Source organism: Dasypus novemcinctus, chromosome 18, assembly GCF_030445035.2.
Source record: "Dasypus novemcinctus isolate mDasNov1 chromosome 18, mDasNov1.1.hap2, whole genome shotgun sequence".
Classification (NCBI taxonomy): domain Eukaryota; kingdom Metazoa; phylum Chordata; class Mammalia; order Cingulata; family Dasypodidae; genus Dasypus; species Dasypus novemcinctus.
The window spans coordinates 68,382,868-68,405,801 of record NC_080690.1 but is presented as its reverse complement, the minus strand read 5'-3'; the positions used below and the strand labels follow the sequence as shown (position 1 = coordinate 68,405,801).

General features: G+C 56.1%; 2 protein-coding genes across 2 annotated transcripts in view; one reads left to right on the top strand and one right to left on the bottom strand.

The window, feature by feature from the left end:
• Window positions 1-7,405, bottom strand: part of BICRA (BRD4 interacting chromatin remodeling complex associated protein) — an 86,182-nt gene extending 78,777 nt beyond the window's left edge. The window contains 1 exon segment of the mRNA XM_058280498.2: window positions 7,298-7,405. The gene's annotated coding sequence lies outside the window, so the exon portion shown is untranslated.
• The window catches only part of ZNF541 (zinc finger protein 541), a 126,128-nt gene continuing 109,540 nt past the window's right edge, over window positions 6,347-22,934 (top strand). The window contains exon 1 of the mRNA XM_058280497.2: window positions 6,347-6,534. The gene's annotated coding sequence lies outside the window, so the exon portion shown is untranslated. The remainder of the gene's footprint in view (window positions 6,535-22,934) is intronic.

Below are 22,934 nucleotides of genomic sequence, written 5' to 3'. Positions count from 1 at the left end.
GTGAGAAATAAGCCAAGGGAGGCTGGTGTGAGAGGAGGCCAAAGAGCCAAGAACGCTTTCCTTGTCAGCACCTACTATGCGTCATTAATAACAACACTATCAAGAGCAGCAGCTGTTCTGAGCCCACTGTGAGCAGAGCCCTATTAGCTGTGTAAACAGGGACAGGTCCAGGGAGGCCATCTGGACCGGGGACCGGGCATGTGACGTTGGGTGAAGGGTGAAGGGCAGGAGGGAGGTGGGGTCCGGCAATCGTCAGCAGCAGCCAGTGAAGCAGCGCTCCAGGCATCGCCTGCCCAGTGGGCAAGAGGCAGCACCATCCTCCAAGGATGTCCCAGCTGCAGAGGCCACCAGGGGCTCCCTTGAGGGCCCCAGGGCTCATTAACGAGGGCCCCACAGCCACAGATATACCCCCACCTTCTGCCCGCAAGGCGGCAGGCTGGGATGCAGGGGGGCTGGCAGGGGTCACCCTGCAGTCAGCCAGCCCCTCTGGCCCCTGGGAGCACAGGCAGCACTTCCAAGGGAAGTGTGGAGGGAAGGGGTGAAGGGGGTGGGGACGAAGACAGAGGAGCCCGGCTGGGAGGCTCCAGGGGCATCACCCTGTCCTCTGCCCTCTCACCCTAGAAGGGGCATTTCGTGCCCCCTCGGGGCAAACGCAGAAGCAATGACTAACACCGCCTGCGAAGGCAGCCATCCTCGGGGCGCCAACTAGAGCCAGGCACTTGCAAAACATTTTTCCACGCAGGACCTGATTTAACTGGCACAAAGGCTCTGGAAAGAAGGGTCTCTCATTTCACCTGCACTTCCGGTTCCCTAACCCAGGCTGAGAGAAGGGGAGTAGCTGGCCCCTAAGTAATAGGGTGAGAAGGGGCAAAAACAGGACTTGAGCCTGGTGGCTGACCCAGTTAGCCTCACCTCCGGGGTCATCCCAATCACGCCCCCGTGGGCCCGACCTCTCCAACTCCCTTCCACGGGACGACTCCCTGCTCCTCCGGAGAACATCCTGTGCCCACAGTGCAGGCTTCCAGGGGTGCGGCCCCAAACGTGTAATCAGAAATAGCCCCAAGAGTGGGAGGCCGGGGGGGGGGGGCCGAGGCGGGGAACACAGAGAAAAGACACCTCGGTCAAAGCCCGCCTGCCCCTCCCTGCTGCCTCAGTTTCCCCAATCTGTGAAATGGGCTTAAACACCCCCACCCTCGCAGAGCAGGGCAGATCCTGGAGGTGGTGAAATGGACTCTGGACCCCAGAAAGAGTGATACCATTAATAACAATATTACATTTGGAAAAGTATGTCTGGAATTTGCTCCAAAATACTCTAGCAATAAAGAAAAAAAAATATGGAGGGGGAAGGAGGTAGGTAATAGATAAAAAAGATCAGAAGAAAATTGTTGAAGCGGGTGATGGGGGGGTTGATTATGCTATTCTCTCAACTCTTGGCGCGCGCATTAAAATTTCCATAATAAAAAGTTAAAATAACAATATAAGCAAAAGGAGCCTTTGCTGTGCCCGACTGAGAGGCAGGCCCGGTTCTAAAAGCTTTCTGCACCCTCACTCATGTAAGCCTCACAACCACCCCAGGAGGGAGGCTCCGTTACAAATGAGGAGACTGAGGCCAACGGGTCATTTGATCACCTCGGACACCGCCTTCTGTTTAAATCGCCCACGGTGATTGCATCGGGTTTTGCGGGAAGGAATTGGGTCTCTCGTGGGAGACCCAGCTTTTTTTCTAGGAGGTAATGAGGATTGAACCCAGGACCGGCACAGGCAAAGCAGGCGCTCAACCACTGAGCTCCACCCGCTCCACGGCTTCAACTTTTAACAACAATCCTAACTATAATCACAGCAGAAACCTTCTATGGGCGCGTGCTGTATGCCAGGTGTCGTGTAAAGCATGAGCATCTGGGAATATTCCTGAGGGCTTCCTGGTATGCCCGTTCTTCCAGCAGAGGAAACTGAGGCACGGAGCAGGTTAAGCCCTGCGCAGATCAGCCTGCCCCACGCCCCCTGAGGCCCTGTGGGTTAGAATGCCAACGCTATTCCCCACGCGCCTTCCAGGAGGACGACGGGGACCTTGCAGGGTGCAGGAGTTGGTGTGGGTCCTCTGGGAGAGCCGTAATCACAGAGAAAATCACAGCAACGTCACTGGCGACCTCTCCCACTCGGAGTTGCACCGCCTCGTTCTGCCCCCACAGCAGCACCTGCAAGCGAGGCGCCGCGGGACTGTTTTACAGACAAGGACGCTCGGGGGAAGGCAAGCGCGGGTCGCAGGCCACGCCGACGGAAGGGGAAGGGGCAGCGTTCCGTCCCAGGCCGGGGCCCGCCGTTAGGGGGTTCACAGCCCAGCTGGGTTGAAAAGGCCCCCAAAGAAGGACGAGCGCACCACTGCGTGTCAAGGCTCACTGCGCACCTCCCGGGTGTCACTTCCTCCTCGCCACAACCTCGCTAAGTAGGTACGGGGATGAGCCCCGTTCACAGAGGAGGAACTGAGGCATGGGGCAAGCAAGTGGCAGAGCCAGACTCGAGCCGACGGCCGGGATCCAGAGCCCCGGCCACGCCAAGGGGCAGCACGCGGCTCAGGCCGCAGCAGGAGGAAGAGCGCGGGAGGTGGTGGGTCGCCTGGCACACAGGGCGGGTGAGTCTGAAGAGGGCGGCCGCCTGCTCCAAGGTGCAGCTCCCAAGACGCCTCCCAGGAGCTGCCCGACAAATCAGCCACGTGCCCTGGCCAGACCCACGTCCAGGAGTTTATCCCCCATTTCACCGTAAGACACGTGTGTATGCTCCTTCTGGCCCTGTGCAGAGAAGCGAAAGTTTGGGAACATTTCCCCACCTGTGTTGGGTAAATGAGGGTTTACCCGCACAGGGGAATACTGCGCAGGCAAAGAAAAAAAACCAGAGGACGACCTCTGTGTACCTCCAGGCCCTCCCAGGGAGATGAGGTGAAAAAAGCAACGTGCAGAACAATGGGTAGAACGCGCTGTCAGTAAAAAGAAAAATTAAAGATGTACGCGCGTACATACATGTGAGTGCAGAAAATCAGAGGCAAGGGGCTGCCTCTGGGGAGGAGGGCTGGGGGCCCAGGGAGAAGGGAAGAGGTGGAGGGAACCTTATTATCTTTCATATTATGAATTTGTCCCCCAGGCTCGCATCACTTAGGGAAAAAAAGAGACAGAGAGAAAGAAGGTGCCTCCTCCTTGGAGCCTTCTCAGACCACCCAGATGGAGCGAATCAACTCCCCGGCCCCCCGAGGCCAGCCCTGGCTGAGAACTTCTACCGCCATCTTCCCCCGCCTGGGCTGCCACCCAGGAGTGCTGGCACACAGTAGGCCCTTCCAAATTTCACTGGGAACAATTAGGAGAAACAAAGGTGCTTCCCCAGCCAACACGACACACACCCTCAGACACACTGTCATCAAACTCTCCCTCCCCATGGGGGGAACTCGTGTTTCTGGGAGACACAAAGACTTGCCAACTGGGGCAAAACCCTAAGGGTGGTTCTCCAGACAGGGAGGAATTCTGTAGAAGGAACTGGGCTGGAGCGGGGAGGATCCCTGAGACAGGTCAACCAAACATCTCCTAGGGTGAGCATCCTGTGTTGGGAGCTAATTCGGGCAAGGCCTCTGCCTTCAAAGAAAGGGGAAAAACTCAGGTACAGATGGGTGAATAAGCGGAAGCAGCGCATTCTGATGTGGGGAGAGCAGCTTTTAACTTGGATGGGCAGCTCCGATGACTGTGGCTGTTTCCACTAGGAGTTGGGGGACCTGGGGAGGGGAAGACCCAGAAAACACCAGGGCAAGACGGCCATGCCTCCCCACCGCTTGCCTACAGGCTTTCCAGGCCCAGGCCTGGCTGGAAAGGAATGCCATGTTTTCCTGTTTCCAATTAACTCCCCCCCTCACCCCCCAGCAGCTCTCGCATTCTTGAGACCAGGAGTCCAGGCAGCCTCGGGGGAGATGGGAAGGCTGGTGAGAACGCCACTGGCGGCTGGACCTGGGGACCCACACCCTGGTGCGGCCCCTGGGCCCTCCCACATGGCCCCCTGGAGAGCCCAGGTCCTGAAGGAGGGTTCCGGGAAGACCCCAGAGGCCTCTGGGAGGGAAGTCGGCAGTGAGGGGTGCGGGCTGCAGGGCTGGCCCTTGGGCCTTACTCATGGGTCCCTTACCCCCATCCCCCCAAAATCAGTTCCTACTTTCAAGAAACATTCAGCCTCCAGGGACCTGTGTGCAGCCTCTCTCCCTGGCCCCCCACCCCGTGAATGGTCATTACTTTTGCTATGTCATCTGGACACAAGCTGGGGGAGGGGGGCAGTGCAGGGGCCCTTCCAAGTCCCTCGGACCAGACCCCACTTAGGTCTGTTTTCCCAGCTCTGCCGACAGTTGCGGAGCCCGCGCCCGCCCACCACTGCGTGCTGCTGCCTGGCCTGGCTGGAGCCCCAGTTCAGTCATGGGGACCCCTGGCTTCAGTTTCCTCATCTGTCTGGAACCAAGATCACCTGTATTGCCCCCTCACAGTCCTCTCCCCCAGCCCCCCAGCCCCCAGCCAGATATGGGTTTAGCCAAGATTTAGCAAGCACCTGCCGTGTTGAAGGGCAAGGTCCCAGTGCGGGCGCTCGGGGTGTGTACTGAGGTGGAATTGTTTATTTGCACTCACTACAGGGAACTCCTCGGCGGGGGGAGGCGGGGGCTGCTCACCTTTAAATGCCCAGCAGCTGGCCTTCCCCGACTGGACAATACTTTCACCCACCTCGAGGTCAGTTACAGGAGCTCCATCATTATGCCCATCTCTTGGATGAGGACACTGAGGGCTGGCATTAAATAGCTTGCCTAAGGCTACAGAGTGGGGGGGAGGGGCAGGCGTGAGACCTACCCCAAGGGGAGAATGGGCGGCAAGTTCCCTGCCAGCTGCCCCAGGGGGCAATGGCGTGGTGGTAGAGCAGCCACAGGAAGACGGCTTCCAACATCCCAGCTTCTCTCCCAGCAGCACCAGTGGCAGCACACGGGACCACGTCGCAGCCCAGGCGGAGAAGGGGGAGGACGAGAGCGGGTGTGGCTTGCAGGCGACCCCACGCGCCCACCCTGCCGGGCCTGAGTACCCCTTCCCCACATACACCCCCACTTAGCGGCTGCAGGCCAAAGCTCTGCTCTAGGCACAAGCCAACAGCTTCTGCCCTAAGCCCAGCACCCCCCGCAGGTGCCGTCTACTCAAAACCAGCTCTCCCAAAACAACCACAACAAAACCAGCAGCTCCTTTGTACAGAGGAGGGGGCAACCCCAAAGTTTAGGCTACCCCAGCTGGACGGCGGGGGTGGGGGATACAGGGCAGGGGCATTATCTACATTTAAGACCCAGGTCATGTGAAGTCAAAGGGACAAAGTACCAAAGGTGGGGGGGTAGGAGAACCTAAAAGTTTTGAGCTGAGTCAGATAAACTCGGGACGGTTATGTGTTAGGGCTCTGTGTGACCCTGGGCAAGTCGCTAAACCTCTCTGAGCCTTCACTAGCCTCTCTGGAAAATGGGTATGATAACGGTCACTACTTCCTCCTGGGCTGGTGGCCAGTGAGTAGCGCTCTCAGCAGTGGCCAATCCAATGCTCCCTGGCTAGGGAGATGTTATTTCCGGCTGGGAGCTCCAAGGGCGGGTGGGGTAGGTCCACATGCTCCTGGAGTCTCCCAGGTGGGTGCCTGGGGAGGGGGGAGTTCCTGAGCTGCCCATCTTCCCTGCTGTCCCATCACCCCCCCATACCACGGGAAGGTGGAACCCCCCACCTCCTCCCCAGATGCGGGGAGAGGATGAAAGCACAAAGAACTTATAAATCACAGGCCTTGGACTCCTGGGTGTTTATTTCCCCCAGACAAGTGCCCTCAAAAAGGAGGTGAGAGAGAAAAACAAACACTCCACACATCCCCGGATTTTTCTATTATGGGGGGGAGGGAAACAAAAGGAATGATTGTCGGGACACGGACCGCAGCCCACAGGCTGGGGACACCAGAAGGCGGGGGGCCTGTCACCCAGGCCTCCCCTTGAGAGCTGACAGGGCAGCCTCTGACCCCACCTCCCGGGAAGTTCAGCTGCTCAGAACCACAAAGCAAAACAAAGGGGCGCGGAGAGGAGGGAGCCACCGTGCCTTCCAATCACCGCTGGCCCCCGAGCCCTCGGCCCTCCCGCCGCTCCTCGCCCCGGTCTCCGGGCTCGGGCTGGCCGCGGACCAAGGCCCGGGCGGCCCCTGGTCCCTGGCCTCCCCGCGGCCGCCCGTGACAGGAGCCGGGGAGGCAGGCGAGGGGCAGACAGGGATGGGAAAACCAGATGGCTCCATCCCTCCGCCCCCCTCCTCCTCCGTCCCTCCCTCCGGGGGCCCGGCCGCCCTCCTCAGGGGCCCGGGGAGGCCGCGGGCCCGGCTCGCCCGGGCTCACCCCAGGGAAAGGGTTGCCTTTGTCTAAAGGTCACCACCCGAGCGCCGTGCCCGGGCTGGGCCTGCTGCCTCCCGTTCCCAGGACGAGGGGGAGCAGATGGGGGTCCCTCCAAAATCGCGGGCGGTGACAGGGGTAAGGCTCACCCCGCTCCGTCGCGCCCGCCCCCCGCCCCCGGGGCCCAGCCGGCTGGGGAGGGGGGAGGCCCGTCAAGTGCTCCCGAGGCTGGGGAGCGGGGGGCAAGTCAACTCCTTTCATTGTCTAGGGGCGGCGGCGGCGGCGGGGGGAGACCCGGGCCCTCCTTCCCCATCCCTCCCTCCCCGAGGCCCAGCTGGCCCCGGCACCCCCGGAAGGGATTTGGGGAGGGGGGCGCGGGGGACGGGCGAGCAGGGGCGCTGAAGGCTCGCCGCCTCCGGCCGGGAAGTCACCACCCGCCGCCCCGGCTGCCCTCTTCCTCCCGCGGGAGGCGGGGAGCGGGCCGGGGAGGGGGCCGGGGGGGGTCCCCGCCCCTCCCCCCGTGGAACGCCAGGTCTCGCTCTTCCGCCGCCCCATTGTATCCCCGGCGGCCGGCGGGCGGGCCGGGGAGGCGCCGGGCGGGCGGGGGTCCCCGCGGGGCCGGGGCGGCGGGGCCGGCGGCGGCCGCCGGCGGGCGGGGGGGCGCTGCCGCGGGGCGGTGGGCGCGGAGCAGAACGCGAGGCGGCGGGCGCTGCGCCCCGGCTGGGGGGCTGAGCGTGTGTGTCGGGGGGGTGGGCTCGGCCCCGGCTCGGGCTGCCCCCGCGCCCCCCCTCGCCGCCAGCCCCCACTCCCCCCTCGCTCGGGCGCCCTGTCACAGCCCCGACTCGCAGGTAGAGAGAGTTAAGAGATTTAAAGAGAAATTGCTACATTGTGAGAAACTCACCCTGATGTTTGAGCAGCCGTCGGCGCGGGGTCTCCGAGACGGCCCCGCACGGGCTGCACAGGGAGGACCCAGAAGGGGCCGGCCGGCCGGGCCGGTCAGCGCACTGCCTGATCGCATGGCGGCGCGCCGCAGCCGCAGCCGGGCCCCGCGCCGCCCCGCGCCGCGGCCCGGCCGCCCCGGACCCGCGCCCGCGCCGGGGAGGACCCCGCGGGTTGGCACCGAAAAAAAAAAAAAAAAGGAAATTTTAATTAAATGCAAAAAAAAAAAAAACACCACCCTGGCAGGTTCCGCGTCCCGCCCCCCCCGCCGCCCCTTCTCCTCCTCCCTCCGCCCTCGCCGGGGGCGGGGCTTGCGCAGGCCCCGCCCCCCGCGCCGCGCCGACCAGCCCCGGCTCAGGCCCCCGCGGAGCGGCGGGCACGCGAGCGAATGGCGGCCGGCGGCCCGCTCCCGGGAGGCGCCCTCCGCGCCCGCGTCGCGCAGCCCGGCTCGGGGCTGCGCCGCGGGGGGAGCGCCCGTACAGGCCCCCGCGGAGGGCGCCGGCGGCCTCGAGCGATGCTCAGGGGGCAGGGGGCGTCCGGGCTCCCGGGGCCCGCGCGCGCGGCCCGGCTGGGGAGGGGGTGCCGTGCGCCCTGAGCGGGGGCCGGGGGCCCGGCGGGAGGACCCGCCCAGGGGAGCGCGGCCGGTTCGAAAAGGTAGCGGGAGAGGAGCGTGGAGGAGCAGGGGAGTCCGCGGAGGTGGGGTCGTGAGGAAGCGAGCCCGGTGTCGGAGCCGACCGAGTGGAAGGCGGCGAGGAGCGGGGACTTTGGGGGCGACAGGCCGGAGCCCCGGACGTGGCCTGATCGCTCATCCCACTCGGTCTCTCCCACCTCGCCCGGGGAGAGGCGCCGGGGACGCGGGTGGGTGTCGCCTCAGGAACCTCGTCGAGGCCTCCCGGGCCGCGCTGATGGGATTCCCAGGGGCCTGAGTGGGGTTGGGTCGCTGCCTCAGTTCACCGTTTCTGCCCGTGGACGCCTTGTGGGCTGGACACAGCGGGGATTCACGCCAGCTTTCGGGGGACGCTTGGGGAGCGCCTGCTGTGTGCCGCGCGCGGGGCTGGGCGGGGCTGGGGGCCCGGAGGCGAGCCGCACAGCCCCAACCTGCCCTTTCGGGGCGCACGGGCCGGCGGCCTTTATGTTCTGATCTCTTGTTCTCTTCCGTCTCTCCAGCGCCCTGGGAAAGCTCCCAGCAGCCAGTAGATGTTCAATAAATGTCTGTTGCATAAATGAGTGATTGACCTACCTGTGTTTCTCATACTGAGCATTATCCTAGTCTCTTGGTGATACAATCTAATAATTATCGATAAATAATTAAATATGTATATGGATGTGTTTCATATTTTAATTCGCATTTCATTGTGAGAGGACTCACAGGTTAGGGGCCCTGACTTGAACCTGACTCATATCCCACCTCAGCCACTTCCTTGCTGTGTGACCTTGGCTAAATTACTTGTCCTCTGTGCCTCCATTTTCTCATCCCTAAAAAGGGGGTGATAATAGGCCCCACTTCATAGGGTCATGTGGAGGAAAGGAGTAGGGGAAAGCAGCTCCTCATAGCAAATGTCAGATAAGTGGTGCCTGCTGGGAGTATCAATGAAGTGTGGTCATCCATGGCCCACAGCGGGTACAGGGACGTGGCCACATTCATGCACTTAAACCGTTTTTGTGTAGACTACCCCTTCCAGACTGCACGTCACTTGGGTCGGTTGGCACACTCTGAGTGTTAACTGGGTGCCAGCCTAGTGTTTCCAATCCCCAGAACTGGGAAGAGACCTTTAGTTACCCCACCTTACAGTGTAGAAAACTGAATTGGTTCAGAGAGGGGAAGTGTTTTGCCCAAGGTCACACAAACAGGAAGTGGGAAGTCTTCACCAGAAGCAGAAGACTTCACTGTAATGGGGTGAGGTGTGAGTGACATTTCTGTTTTAGCTGCCAGCTGTGGGCACGCAGAAGCTGGGTGCTGACTAGCTGAAAGTTTGGAGACTTGCGGCATTGGGGTTGCCTTTGTCCAGGTTCATTCACTCATATAGGAGATATTTTTTGAATATCTAGTGTATGCCAGAGATATAGAGTGCCCTGGTTCCTGCTCTCATGCAGATCACAGTGTATTAGGGGCCTTAGAAAATTAGCACATAGACAAGTAAGTTGCTTAGCCTCAGTTTCCCCCCATGTCAAACTTGCTGTGGCAGGCCCCAGGTCTGTTTGGTGCATTGTGTCCCCAGGCTCTAAAACTGTCCAGCATTTAATAAGTGCTAAAGAAAAGTTTTCTGAACAAAGAGATTTTTAAATATCCACTCTCATTCACACACACACCTGGGATCCCAGGGAGATGGTCTTGAGACTGGGTGTGCAGGAAGTAAACAAAAGGCCAGGCCCAAACCAGCCATGGCTGGTGGAGCAAAAGAAAGCCCCAGGGGACTGAGCAGTTATTTGTCTTTGCTGCTCTGGCCTCTGGCCACCTTTAAAGCATGTCCACTCTTCCAAAGTCAATACCATGTGTTGTCTGGACATCTCTAGAAGCAATGACCCAGGTCAGAGAAATGCCCTGTGGTCAGAAGCCAGGGTAGTGACCAAAGATGGGCCAAGTTGGGAAAAGACCTGCTGTCTTTGGGGGGTGACACACCCCCTTCCCTTTGAGAATCAGATACAAGTTCCAAGAACTGAGCTAGGCAGGCTCAGCAACTTCTGGGCTACCCAGCTGGGACGGGGGCTAACCCAGTATACTGGGTGCCCTTCACCAGGTTTGGTGCTGAGTCACCACATGATGCTGGGGCAAGTCACTCCCTCCTTGGCTCCTCTATTCTCTGTTCTCATCTACTCAATCAGATTTTATAGTCAGGCACTAAAGCCCCCCCCCCAATCTGTAGTGAACACCTAAATAGCCACCACCTAGACTGGACCATCAACATGTTACTCGCTTTATCACACATGTGCGCATCCATCTTTTTTTTTTTTCCCATGTGTTTCAAAGTGGCAGACATTCGTCTGCTTCCATTGGAACCCAGCAGCCCACATACATCAATAACCAGGCAACTGGAACGCCCCATGGTGACAAACGCTGCAATGACTATAATAGTAACCCGCTGGGTAAGGGCTCCTATTTAAACCTCCATTAAACCGCAGCTCCATGCCATTCAAACTTCATATCTATCCTGTCACCATTGGTGAAGGAGACAAATCGAGGTTCAGAGATTTTGAGAAACCCAATCAAGGTCAACAGTCGGGTTCGAGCCCAGCTCTTTATGAGGACTACTGAGAGGCGGAAACAGGAAGCTCTTTGGGGACAGGAACAAAGCAGTGTGCAGCTGTGAGAAATGATGACTGGAGAAGAAACACCTGCCCTTCCTCCACCAGCAAATAATGCCGCACCCCTGTATGTGGTGACAGGCTTTTGGCACAGGGTATGGCCCTGCCAATTTAGGACTTGCATGGGTGATCCCATTCCAGTTGCAGAATTTCCCCTCTCCTAACACGGCGCTGGGTGAGGGACACATCACAAATGTTTACTGAATGAAAAAAGGGGCCCAAAAGAGTTTCCTGGGAGGCACATGTTTCTCCTACAGGCCCCGGCAGCCATTCAACACCAGGTGTAGCCCTGGCCATTGGAACTGGGGTTATGAAAACCCTGTGGCCTCAACATGTGTTTAGATGCCTGGGTCTGTCTCTCAACATCTAATGATTGCTTTAATTATAATCGTGCAGCTGAAGAGGAGGGAGTCAAAGGCCCAGTACATTGAAGAGCTCACTCTCCCCTTTCCCCCTGGGGAGCCTGATGCCCTTTTCAACATTGGGCATAGCAGCCCCAAGTTCCCCTATCCCTTGCAACCACGCAGCCCAGAGAGCCCTCTCCGGGAACTGAAGTACCATAGCATTTCTTGTACCATCCACTTTTATTTCTAGTCCTTCCACCCGAACCGGGCCGTGCCCACCGGCCCAGCAGCCTAGCTCCTGTCCATCAAGAGCGTGATAAATACCTGGTGGTTGCCTGACTGCCACCCGTCTACAGAAAGGATATTGTTGGGTTTTGTTTTGTTTTCCTTCTGTTATCTTTTTAACAAACGGTGTTACCTCTGGAGGTCAAAACCGCGGCTCCTCCCTCCGGCTGGCGGCTGCGGCTGCGGGGTTGAAAGACCTTCACAACCCAAGTTCTGTTTCCTGATCTGGAAAGATGCTAGTGTTTTTAGTTTTCAGTCGAGCACTTAAAACACGTGCACTTTTCAAGTGTACAGGTAACGCTTCAATATCGGGTGTGCGTGGGGGGAGGGGGATTAGGAGCTTCGCGCGATCCTACAGCATCCCAGGGGGCAGGAAGAACAAGGTAGGGGAGAAAAGTATCCCATCAAAGACCTTTCCGGGATCCGCGTTTTAGGCGCGGGGCGAAGGAAGGAAGGAGAGAATTAGAGGGCCAGCCGCGCTCTGTAAATAAGCTCGGTGCAGCGAGAGCGCGGCTCCTCGCCCCCGGGCCGGACCGCAGCACCCAGGCCGAGAGCCGCGAGCAGCGACAAAATCAGGCAGCTGCGAGCCCAGCCCGACCTCGGGTCCTCAGCCCCGAGTGCGGGGGGCGGAGCTTGGCCGCCCATTGGCCCAAGGCGGGGGGCGGAGCCGCGGCTCCAGCCCGCCCCCCAGCCCCCGCCGGGTTAAATGGGCTGCGAGCCGGCCGGGCGTATTACTCATCGATGGGCGGGGCCCTGGTTTGTTTACACCCTGCCATTGGCTAGATTTGAATTGGCTCGACTGCGGGCCGGCCGCGGGGCGGGGCTCCAGAGGACCCCGGCCCTGCGCCTGACAGCTTCGGGGAGGCGGGGCGGGCGGGAGCCGTGCAGCCCCGGCGGTGCGACCCCGAGCTGGGGGATCCCCCTCCGTGGATGCGGGGAGCCACGGCCGGTTGGGGCTTCCGCTGGTTTCTTGATAAACGCTAACCAAGGGATGGAGAGGGGTGGGACATTGTTTTTATGGGTCCTCATAAAAATGTGTCAGGAGAAACAAAAAAGCCGGAAGCAACCTAGATGTCCATCGATCGGGGACTCGTTAAATAAAGCTGTGGCCCAGCCCAAGATGGGACGTGAAGTAACCGTAAAATGAGGAAGCGATACACAAACCAACATGCAGCGAGCTCCTGTGAATCCAGTCAAGGGGGAAAAAAACAAACAAACAAGGAAGGTGGCAGAACGTAGAAAAGTTTAAAAAGGGGTGGGGTGGGATGAGAAAATATGAGTTTTTGCTTGTTAGATGCACGGAATATTTTAGAAAGCAGAAGCAAGCAGGAAACAGCTGTAGTTTCTGGAGTGGAGGGCGGGAGTGGGGCAGGTCTTTTTCTCCCTTTGTAAGATTTGAACCTTGTATTACCTATTCAAATAATACATGCATTGTAAATTAAAATGTTAAGGTCTGAAAACGCCCCCTTTACATCCGCGTCTAAGAAATCGCTTGACTGGTCTATGGGGAACGTGGACCCCGACCTGCGCCCCCTGCAGCCCTGCAATGGTATTGGGGCGGTTGGGCACACGCTGGGAAATGAGTTCCTTATTTAATAGGCTATTATTGTAACTCGTGAACCGCTGGATAACCAAACCCGAAGAAGAAAATGACTTTATTTTTCTGTTCTTTTAAGCGACTTTGTAATTGCTGCACAGTTTTACTTTCCAAAAGGGGGGGCAGGGTGGGAGGGGCCTCTTCCTGGGCGGTGCTCCAGCGAGGGTGTGAAGGGGAAACACACCAGGAGGTCTTTGCAAAAAGAAGAGAAAGTCAGAACTAGGAGAGGCCCCTTTAAGAAGGGAAGCGGGCCACCTCGGACCGACGCCCTGCTGGCGGAGCTGCTGGGTCGAGGAGAGGAGAGGGTGCGCCGGACCTTGGCTTTTACTATTGTTCTCATCCCCTCCTCCCGGGTTCTGGTCGAGGGGATGAGAACTCTTCCTGGGGCCAATGACTCTGTTCGGGACTTTCGGGCTGTGGTGGATCTCACTTTAAAGACAGCCGACCACGCAAGGGATTGAGCCCCTGTCTCTCACTCCGGAAGTCCCAGGATCGGTTCCCGGTGCCGCAGAAAGAGAAGACAATTAGACACAGAAAAATACACAGCAATGGACACAGAGAGCAGCCAACGAGAGGAGGGGAGTGGGGAGAAAGAAAGAAATATCTTAAAAACAAAACAAAACAAAAACCTGCATGCATTCGAGTTGGCTACTGGGTTGTGAAACATTGTTTTTTGACAGTCACCAGTCATTGATGGCTAGAGTGAAAATTAGGGTGTGAGATGACGCAGCTGTGTCATAAGTAACCCTAAATCAGTAGGCTGGTGCGGTGAAGTCATTGAATCCCCCAAGCAATCCTGGCAGGAGGTGCTGCTACCACTCCCAATTAATAGAGGTAGAAGCAAAGGCAAAGAGAGGTTACAAAATGGCCAAACTCATACGCCCCAGTTCCAAAGTTCATGCTCTTAGCCAGGGCGTTACACTGTTCCCAAAGCTTCTGTCTTTTGATGCATTGCTTTAAAAGAGGGGTTCTTAACAAAGGGTCCATGAGCTCGAATTGAAATTCAAAAAACCATTATTTTTGTGGGGACGTGTTAGTGCAGGTGTGATAAATTTATTAAATAGTACACAGTATAGTGTGGACTTGGTAAACGGTCAGTGGTTTTCACCTGACTGGCAAAGGGGTCTGTGGAACAAAAAAGGTTAAGAACCCCTGCTTTCACCCTTTTTTTTTTCTTAAGGAGGCACCGGGAATTGAACCTGGGACCTCACACATGGGAAGCAGGCACTCAACCCCTGAGCTATACCTGCTCCATATATATATATATATATATATTTATTTATTTATTTTATATATATATATATATATATATATATATATATATATATATATATATATTTAAGTCTCTTTCTCAGAGGAAAAGTTTTGCCCTTGGCCTTCTTTTCTCACCATAGGTGCTGTTCTAACCACCCCCACCCCCACCCCCCGCCCTGCTGTTTTTGCTGTCTGTGTTCATTCGCTGTGTGATCTTCTTTATCTATTTCTCTTTTGTCTTTTCTTCTCATCTTTCTCCTCTAGGATTCACCAGGATACAATCCTGGGGACCTCTGATATGGAGAGAGGTTCCCTGTCAATTGCGCCACCTCAGTTCCTGGTCTCTGCTGCGCTTCACCTTGACTCTCCCCTTCCTCTCTCTTTTGTTGTGTCATCATCTAGCTGCAGGATTCACTTGCATGGGCACTGGCTCACTGCGCGAGCTCTCACGCGGGCACTAGCTCACCACGCGGGCACTAGCTCACCACGCGGGCACTGGCTCACCATGTGGGCACCTGGCTCACCGTGCAGGCACTAGCTCACCATGCGGGCACTGGCTCACTGTGCGAGCTCTCACGCGGGCACTAGCTCACCACGCGGGCACTGGCTCACCATGTGGGCACTTGGCTCACCACGTGGGCACTGGCTCACCATGCGGGCACTTGGCTCACCGTGCAGGCACTAGCTCACCACATGGGCACTGGCTCACCATGTGGGCACTTGGCTCACCACGTGGGCACTGGCTCACCATGCGGGCACTTGGCTCACCGTGCAGGCACTAGCTCACCACACGGGCACTGGCTCACCATGTGGGCACCTGGCTCACCGTGCAGGCACTAGCTCACCACGTGGGTACTCAGCTCACCGCATTGGCACCCACATGGGCACTCAGCTCGCCATGCGGGCACTGGCTCGCCATGCACACTCTTTCTCTTCCTCTTTTTCAACATGAGGCCCCAGGGATCAAGCCCGGGGGTAGTAGCTGGGGAGGGCCTGGTGGCGGGAAAACCTTCAGAATGGGAAGCTCTGGGGAGACGCCGGGAGAGGAAGGTCCAGGGGGTGTGATGAGTGTTTCTCAGCACCCGCTCTGCAGGGACGCCCGCGCAGCCCTGGCCTCCCTCGTGGAGCTCACGGACCTCCGAGCACAGGCGGGGATACAGGACTTGAGGGGCGGTGGGAGCCCAGAAAGATGCCTGACCCACCTACAGTGTGGGAAGGCTTCCTGGAGGAGGGGGATTAAGAGACCTTCTAAAGGAAAGGTAGTATACACAGCAAGTTCAATTGTGCCCTTCCCCCCCCCCCAGCCCACCCAGACCCTGCGCATGCTGTCTGGGAAAAGGGTCTCCACTGATATAATTCAGTTAAGGATCAGATGTGAGCTCGTCCTGGATGAACCAAGTGGGTCCTTAATCCAATGATACCTGTCGGCCCTGCCAACACTTGATCTGGGACTCTGGCCTCCGGAACCTGAGAGAATAAATGACCTAGTGTCTTAAGCCCCCAGTTTGTGGAACTTGGCTCCGGCAGCCTGAGGAAACAACGAACACAGGCGATGTGGGGAGGCGCGTTGCTTCTCTGGGCTCAGTGTCGTGAGGGTGCCTGGAATTTCGAAAGCACAGATCGACCTGGAAAGCCCAAGCTCAGCACCTGCTCATTCTACACACTCCCCGGGCGCCAGCTCGGTGCCCGGCCCTGCGCGAGGCGGAGCTGGGGACACAGCGGTGACGGCGGCAGGCCCGGCCCTGCCCTCTGCAGCCGCCGCCGCTCACACCCCGGTGTGGACGGCAGGCTTAAAACAAACGCTTCCCCTGCGACAGCGCCCAGCCTGGCGGCTGCCATGGAAGGTCAGCTCGAGTGAACCCCGCCCTGGGTTCCCAATCTCTGTTATTCTGGCTCCTTCTGGTTCGATGACGTCCGGCCTCAACTGACCGATTACGTCTGCTCTCCTCTGCTTACAAGGACTCCAGTTATGAGAGGAAGGCCCGCCCTGGTTCCTGATGGCCTCATCTAAGGAGGAGCTTCGAAGGCCCTATTCACAAGTGAGCCCAGATCGTAAGGAATCGGAGCATCTTCCACAGCCCTGTTTACAAACGGGCTCACGCCCACGGGATGGCATGAAGACTTGCACGTGTCTTTATGCAGGACGTGATTCAATCCCCAACACTGCCTCTACTGTGAGTTACTTAAATTTATTCTTTTTTTAAAAAAGATTTATTTATCACCACCCCCCACCCTGTTTTTGGGGGTTGCTGTCTGCTCTCTGTGTCTCTTTATCTTCTTTAGGAGGCACCGGGAACCGAACCCAGGACCTCCCATGTGGTAGGTGGGCTCCCAACAGCTTGAGCCACATCTGCTTCCCTAAATTTATTCTTTAAACCAACTTCTTATTTTCCTTGAATGGATCCCCATGGGGCTCCCTTGGGCTCACTGTAAGCAGTGGTAGCCCTGAAAGCACAGATGTGATGGGCTGCTTTTCTTTCCTTAGCATACTTCAGAATAAACGCATGACTATGAAAATAAGTTACCTGGATGTCACCTCAAATATCGTTTTGGGAACCCATGACCTAGACTCAGGGGGTTCCTTTCCTGAAGGAAGTTCCTCGTAAGCTAAGACTAGCAAGGCGAATAGAAGTAGTCAGACAAGGTGGAAGGGAGTGTGTTCCTGGCACTGGGAAGAGCAAGCACGGAGTCCCAGAAGCGCCAGGGTTGGGAAAGAAGGCAGGTGGGGGGGACGGGGGATGTGGGGAGCATGGCTAGAGAGATGGAGGGACTGAGGCTCCAGAGGCCTTGCAGGTTCATCAGGCATTCGGGGTGGACCACACACAGTCAAAGGCAATACACAATCCATAAAGGGGGTTTTGTTGTCGTTGAATTAAGAAATAATTCCTGTAACATAAAATTTACTATGCAAAGTGTATAATCCAATGGCTTTTAGTAACTACACAATGTTTTAGGACCATCATCACTATCTATTTCCAGGACATTTCCATCACCCCAAAAAGAAACTCCATGCCCATTAAGCAGTCACTGCCCCATTACTTCCTCCCCTGCACTCTGACAATGATGAATCTGCTTTCCGTCTATGGATTCGCCTCTTCTGGACATTTCAGATTGAAAGAAACATACACCAGGTGACCGTTCATGCCTGGTGGCTGTCACTCAGCAACATATGTTCAAGGCTCATCCACGATGAAAGCATGTACCAGTGCTTTGTTCCTTTCGACAGACAAATAGTCCTGCACTGGATGGTTGACCATTTTGTCTATGCCCTCGCCGGCTGATGGACACCTGGGCTGCTTCTACCTTTCGGCCATTGTAAGGAATGCTGCAAGGGGCACTGGCGTGCAAGTCTTCGTATGGACGGAGGTTTTCATTTTGGTTTGATTTTGTTCTTGTTTTGCTTTTTACTGGAAACAAGTTCCAACCCACAGAAAACTAGCAAGAAGGACAACAAGGGAAGCGGACTTGGCCCAGTGGTTAGGGCGTCCATCTACCACATGGGAGGTCCGCGGTTCAAACCCCGGGCCTCCTTGACCCATGTGGAGCTGGCCCATGCGCAGTGCTGATGCGCGCAAGGAGTGCCCTGCCACGCAGGGGTGTCCCCCGCGTAGGGGAGCCCCACGCGCAAGGAGTGCGCCCCATAAGGAGAGCCGCCCAGCGCGAAAGAAAGTGCAGCCTGCCCAGGAATGGCGCCACACTCACGGAGAGCTGACACAAGATGACGCAACAAAAAGAGACACAGATTCCCACGCCGCTGACAACAACAGAAGTGGATAAAAATAAGAACATGCAGCAAATGGACACAGAGAATAGACAACTGGGGCGGGGGGGAAGGGGAGAGAAAAAAATAAAATAAATAAATAAATCCTAAAAAAAAAAAATAACAAGACTCACTGATTGATACCATTTTGCCACATTGGCTTTATCTCGCTTTTTTCCTGGACGCTTGAGGGTTGGTTGCAGACAGCATGTCCCTAGATCCCTAAATACTTGGGCATGAGCTGCTAAGAATGATGGTATTTTCTTCACAAACCCCAGTACGGTAATTAAAATCAGGAAACGTAACACTGATACAATAATACTATTGTTTTATCCACAAATTCAAACCTCTCCGTTTGTCTCATAATGTCCTTTTTCAGAAATGTTTTCCCCGGTCCACGAGCCAATCCCGATCACGTGTTGTGTTTAGCGATGTCACCGAAGGAATTTAGGAAGGGGGCAGATTTGGTCAGCTCTACGTTTTCCCACGTCCCTTTGGCTGCCGCGGGGAGAACTGATTGCCGAGGGAACAAAAGGGGGAGCAGGAAGGCCCTGAGAAAGCTGGGGCTCACAGTCAGGGAGAGAACGCTGCAACCAGGTGGCTCTCAGTGCAAACCTCGGCCCAAGTATTTACTGTCACTGAGACCCTGGCTAGTGACTTAACTTCTCTGAGCCTCAGCTGGCTCGTCAGAAAACGGGGTTGCACAGGCTGGCACGTGGTATGGGACCAGCTCCCCGCCACCCTGGCCTCGTCGCTTCTTACCGTCGATTCCCAGGACCCTGGACTGTCCTGGGTGCCTTCAGATGCAGTGAACAAACAACCCCATCGGTTGGTACTATTATTACCCTCACTTTATAGGGAAGGGAACTCAGGCCTGGAGAGGCAGAGTTCCTGCCCTGAGGTCACCAAACCGGGTTAAATCTCGGGCCCCACCCCCCACCCTTACTTTTCATGCTTGATTGTTGGTCCAGGCGCGAGATGATGGGGATGGATTCAAGGGGACCGGCGCCCGATGCATGAAGAGGCTGGTTGGGGGCGGGCTGCAGGGTGACAGAGGGGGCAAAATCCAGGTGGAGCCCTCGCAAGCACCTGTGGGAGGGTTAACCTCGACAGCAGAAGAAACACTCCTGCCAAGAGATGGAAAGAGCAGAGAAGAGGCAGAGAGACCAGAAGGGTCCCGGTGCCCAAGTACAGAGGCGTCATCCCCCTCTAATGGCGTATGCAGAGGAGGTCAAGGGCTTGGAGAGTGAGGGATGGGAGAGCGCATCCCCAAAAGACACCTACGGGGCCCTCGGGAAGCAGCAAGGAGCAGACTAAGGTCAGAAACCAGGAAGGCTGAGCAGTCGAGGCAGCTGTGGTCAGTGGGACTTGGGCTTTCACCATCTACTGGAGAAGAGACCAGAAATGGTAAGCGTCATGCTTTTCCGCCATGAGGATCTAGCAGGCGGCTTTGCAGAAAGGGCCACAGTCTCCTCCCCACAGCTTTGCGGCAATTCCCACGGAGGCTGGGAGACGATTTCCTCATCTCCCAGACCTGGCTGGCTTGTACCTTCCTTTGACTGGTGGAATAAAGCAGAAGTGACATCGTGCCAGTTCCCAACCCAGTCTCTCTGTATTTCTCTTTCCCTCTCTTGCACATCTGCCTTCACCATGAAAACATGCCTGGGCTAGGTTGCCAGAGGAATGTGAAAGAAAGACAAAGAAGAATTGAATCACACCGACTGAAGCCATTTGAGACCAGCCAGCCTCCAGGTGATGCACCAGAGGGTCGCCCAGACATGAGTGGGCCCAGCCATAATCAGCTGAGCCTGGCTCAAGTCAGTGGAACAGCTGAAATCCAAATACACAGGAGAACAATTAATGGTGACTGTTTTAAGCCATAGGTTTTAAGATGGTTTGTTACACAGCTCTAGCTAACTGCTACATAAGAGAGACGACAAACAGAGATGAAGAGTGGGCCCTCCTGCCACCTGGTACTTTAGTGCTTATTGTATGATAGGGGAAATCCAACATTCTCTCTCATCCTTCAAACTCCTTTTACAATATCCAGATCTCAGCTTGCTGCAAATAGTATATAGGATGCTGAATTAATACTTTAAGAAAGGCAGCATGGCATGGCCAAAGAATGACAGCATTGGAACTTCTGTCATTTGTTGGCTGATTGCTATGAATATCATTTAAGAAAAGGAACAGTAGTCTTGATTTTAGAGAAATTGGTGGTCTTGCTGCGTTTCAGAAAATGGGGTGACTGATACTGGTGGAAGTAAGAGTCGCACCTACCTCAGCCCAAACACTGACTGGCTTCCATCCACAGTCATTTCTTCTTTTGTGTTGGGGAAGCCATGAGGTCTTTGGTGCGGAAGGGAAGGTATCTGTGTGCCTGGACCCAGTTTACTTGATACATTCCTCTCTGTAGAGAAGGAATGCCCCAGGTTTCCACAGACACAGGACACACTGGGATGTCGTTTTCTCCAGGGAAGAAGTGGTATGCCCCGCAGCCGGGCTGGGCAGGTGCCCTTGTGCTTAGAACTCTGTTCTGCCAGAGCTGGACTTTCACTGTCACTGAAAACGTACAAACAAGAAACAAATAAAACAGAAAACAAAACAAGACCCCCAAACAATACTATTAAGAAGGCCGTGCCCCCACCCCAACATTAATCCATTCGACAGATATTTTCTGAGGCCCATGGAGTGCCCTTGGACAAACTGCCACCTCTGCATCCTCATCTGTGCAGTGGGGGCAGCAGAAATCCTCTGGGTGAGGGAGTGACCGAGAAGGAGACTGGTGCTTTTATATTGTTGTTACCGGGAAGGTCCAGTTAGGGGCCGTTAACGATAAACATGGTCCCCGCCCTCCTGGAACAAACAGAGAAGGCAAATACTAAACAAACAGTTGCACAGTGAGTGACATAATTGCATTAATCCAGAATCTGAGCACCACTCGCTGTCTCCATCCTTACAAGTTAAGCCCTGCCGGCTGTCATCTCTAACTTGGTCACTTGAGCGAAACATTTCAGGCAAGGATCTGCACCAGATGAAAAAATTCTGGGGCAAGGCCACTGGAAAGCAGGATATTCAGGCAGTCTCAAAGAATCACCTCTCCAGCTGCTCTTTACAACAGGCGGGGGAGGTACCTTTACATGGAGAGATCAGTGGAACGACAATTCCTACCGTGGCAATCGCCAGCTGGGTGTGTTAAATATCTGTGCACGTTCTTTGCTCTTCCTCCCCTTGAGAGGTTGAGTCTATCTCTCTGCCCCCTTGAATCCGGACTGGTCTCCGTGACACCAAGAGATGAGGATAGAAGTGGCGTTCTGGAAATTCTGAGGTTAAGCCTTGCATCTCCTGCCAGCCTCTTGGGATGCTCGTTCTGGGGGAAGCCGAGCCCCACATAAAAAGTCCCACTACTCCGAGGCCGCCGTGCTCTGAGGAAGGCTGAGTAGCCCGGTGGAGAGGCTGTGAGGAGGGAGAGGCCAGCCAAGCGGCCCAGGTGTGAGTGAAGGCGCCTTTGGGTGGCTCAGGGACCAGCCACCGTTGGAATGCAAATGTTGCAGGATCCCCAGCAAGAACTGCCTGGCTGAGTCCTGCAACCCAGAACCACGAAAGAGAGTGACACATTGCTGTGCTAAGTCACAAAGTGTGGGGATGGTGTGGTAGATTGTGACATGCCCCCCACCAAGGGCATGTTCCAGTCCTAAGCCCTGGCCCTGTGGGTGTGGACTCATTTGATTAGGATCTTCGGGGAGCCTAGTTAGAGGAGGCCAAATGGAATCAGGGCCCGGGGGCCTTCTGAGCAGAGGAAATTGGGACTCGGTCAGTGCGCAGAAGCCCAGGCACGCCAGGGACCGCCGGCAAGCCGCCCCCGGAATGCCACGGACACCAGGAGAGAGCCGGACCGGCAACTGATACCTTGATGTTGGACTTCTAGCTTCCAAAACTAGGAGAGAAGAAATCCCTGATGTTTAGGTCAAACCACTCTGTGGTATTTTCCCTAGTCGCCCTGGAGGCGTGGGCAGGTGGTTTGTAACACAGCAGGAGCTAGCCAGAACAGCACCATAACCACCTTAATTGGCTTAGCAACTCCAATAAGGGCATCATGTGCCTCCCGATATCACGCACTGAGAAGAACAAGGCATCACTTCTGCGGCATTCCTTGCCAAAAGGGCACAGCCCGAATGGAATCATGAGGAGACCATGGGACAAATCCGGGTGATGGGACATTCTACACAGCAACCTAGCCCGGGCTCCTCCTAAGTGTCAGTGTCTTGAAAGACACCTATCCCTGCCCCCCCCCCCCAAAAAAAAAGAGGACAAGGGGGCCCATCCTAGATTAAAGTAGTTTAAATGGACATAAATACCAAATGCAATGTGTGGTTCTGGATTAGATTCTGCGTGTATATTTTAAATAGTCATAAAGGATACTTTGAGAAACAATTGGGGAAATTTGGATATGGACAGGGTATTAGATCACGTTGTTGTCTCAGCAGTAAATCTTGAGTGGGATAATGGTGTTTTGGTTATATAGAAAGCCCTGCCTTCCTGCATACAAGCTGGAGCTATATTTAGAGCTGAAGCCTCGTGACATCTACACCACGACTGTTTCGAGTGATTCAGCACACAAAATTTATCTAAAGAGAGAACTACGAAGTGAAAGTGGCAGAATGTTAACTACTGGCGACTCTAGGGGAAGGATATGTGGATACTTGTGCTGGTCCAGCTTCTCCGTGGGCTTGCAATAGTGTGTACAGGTCAGTGCTCGGAGGAAGCGCGGGCCTGGAGAGAGAACGTGAACCTGGGGCCTTTGTGGAGGGGGAGTCAAGGGCGGGAGGAGCGAGGAAGAGGACCCTGGAGTGAGGGTGACCCCGACACGCAAAGGGCAGTAAGAGGTGGGAGGGGCCGCCCAGGGGAGGCTAAGGGAGCGACAGGACAGCGAAACACCAGGAGTATAAGATGGGGAGGGGCGGGGAGTCCCAGAAGCCAAGGAAAGAGAATGTGCGAAGAGACAACCGACCCTCACTCAGATTCTAAATGAACAGATCGGGCCCGTGGCTCAGGG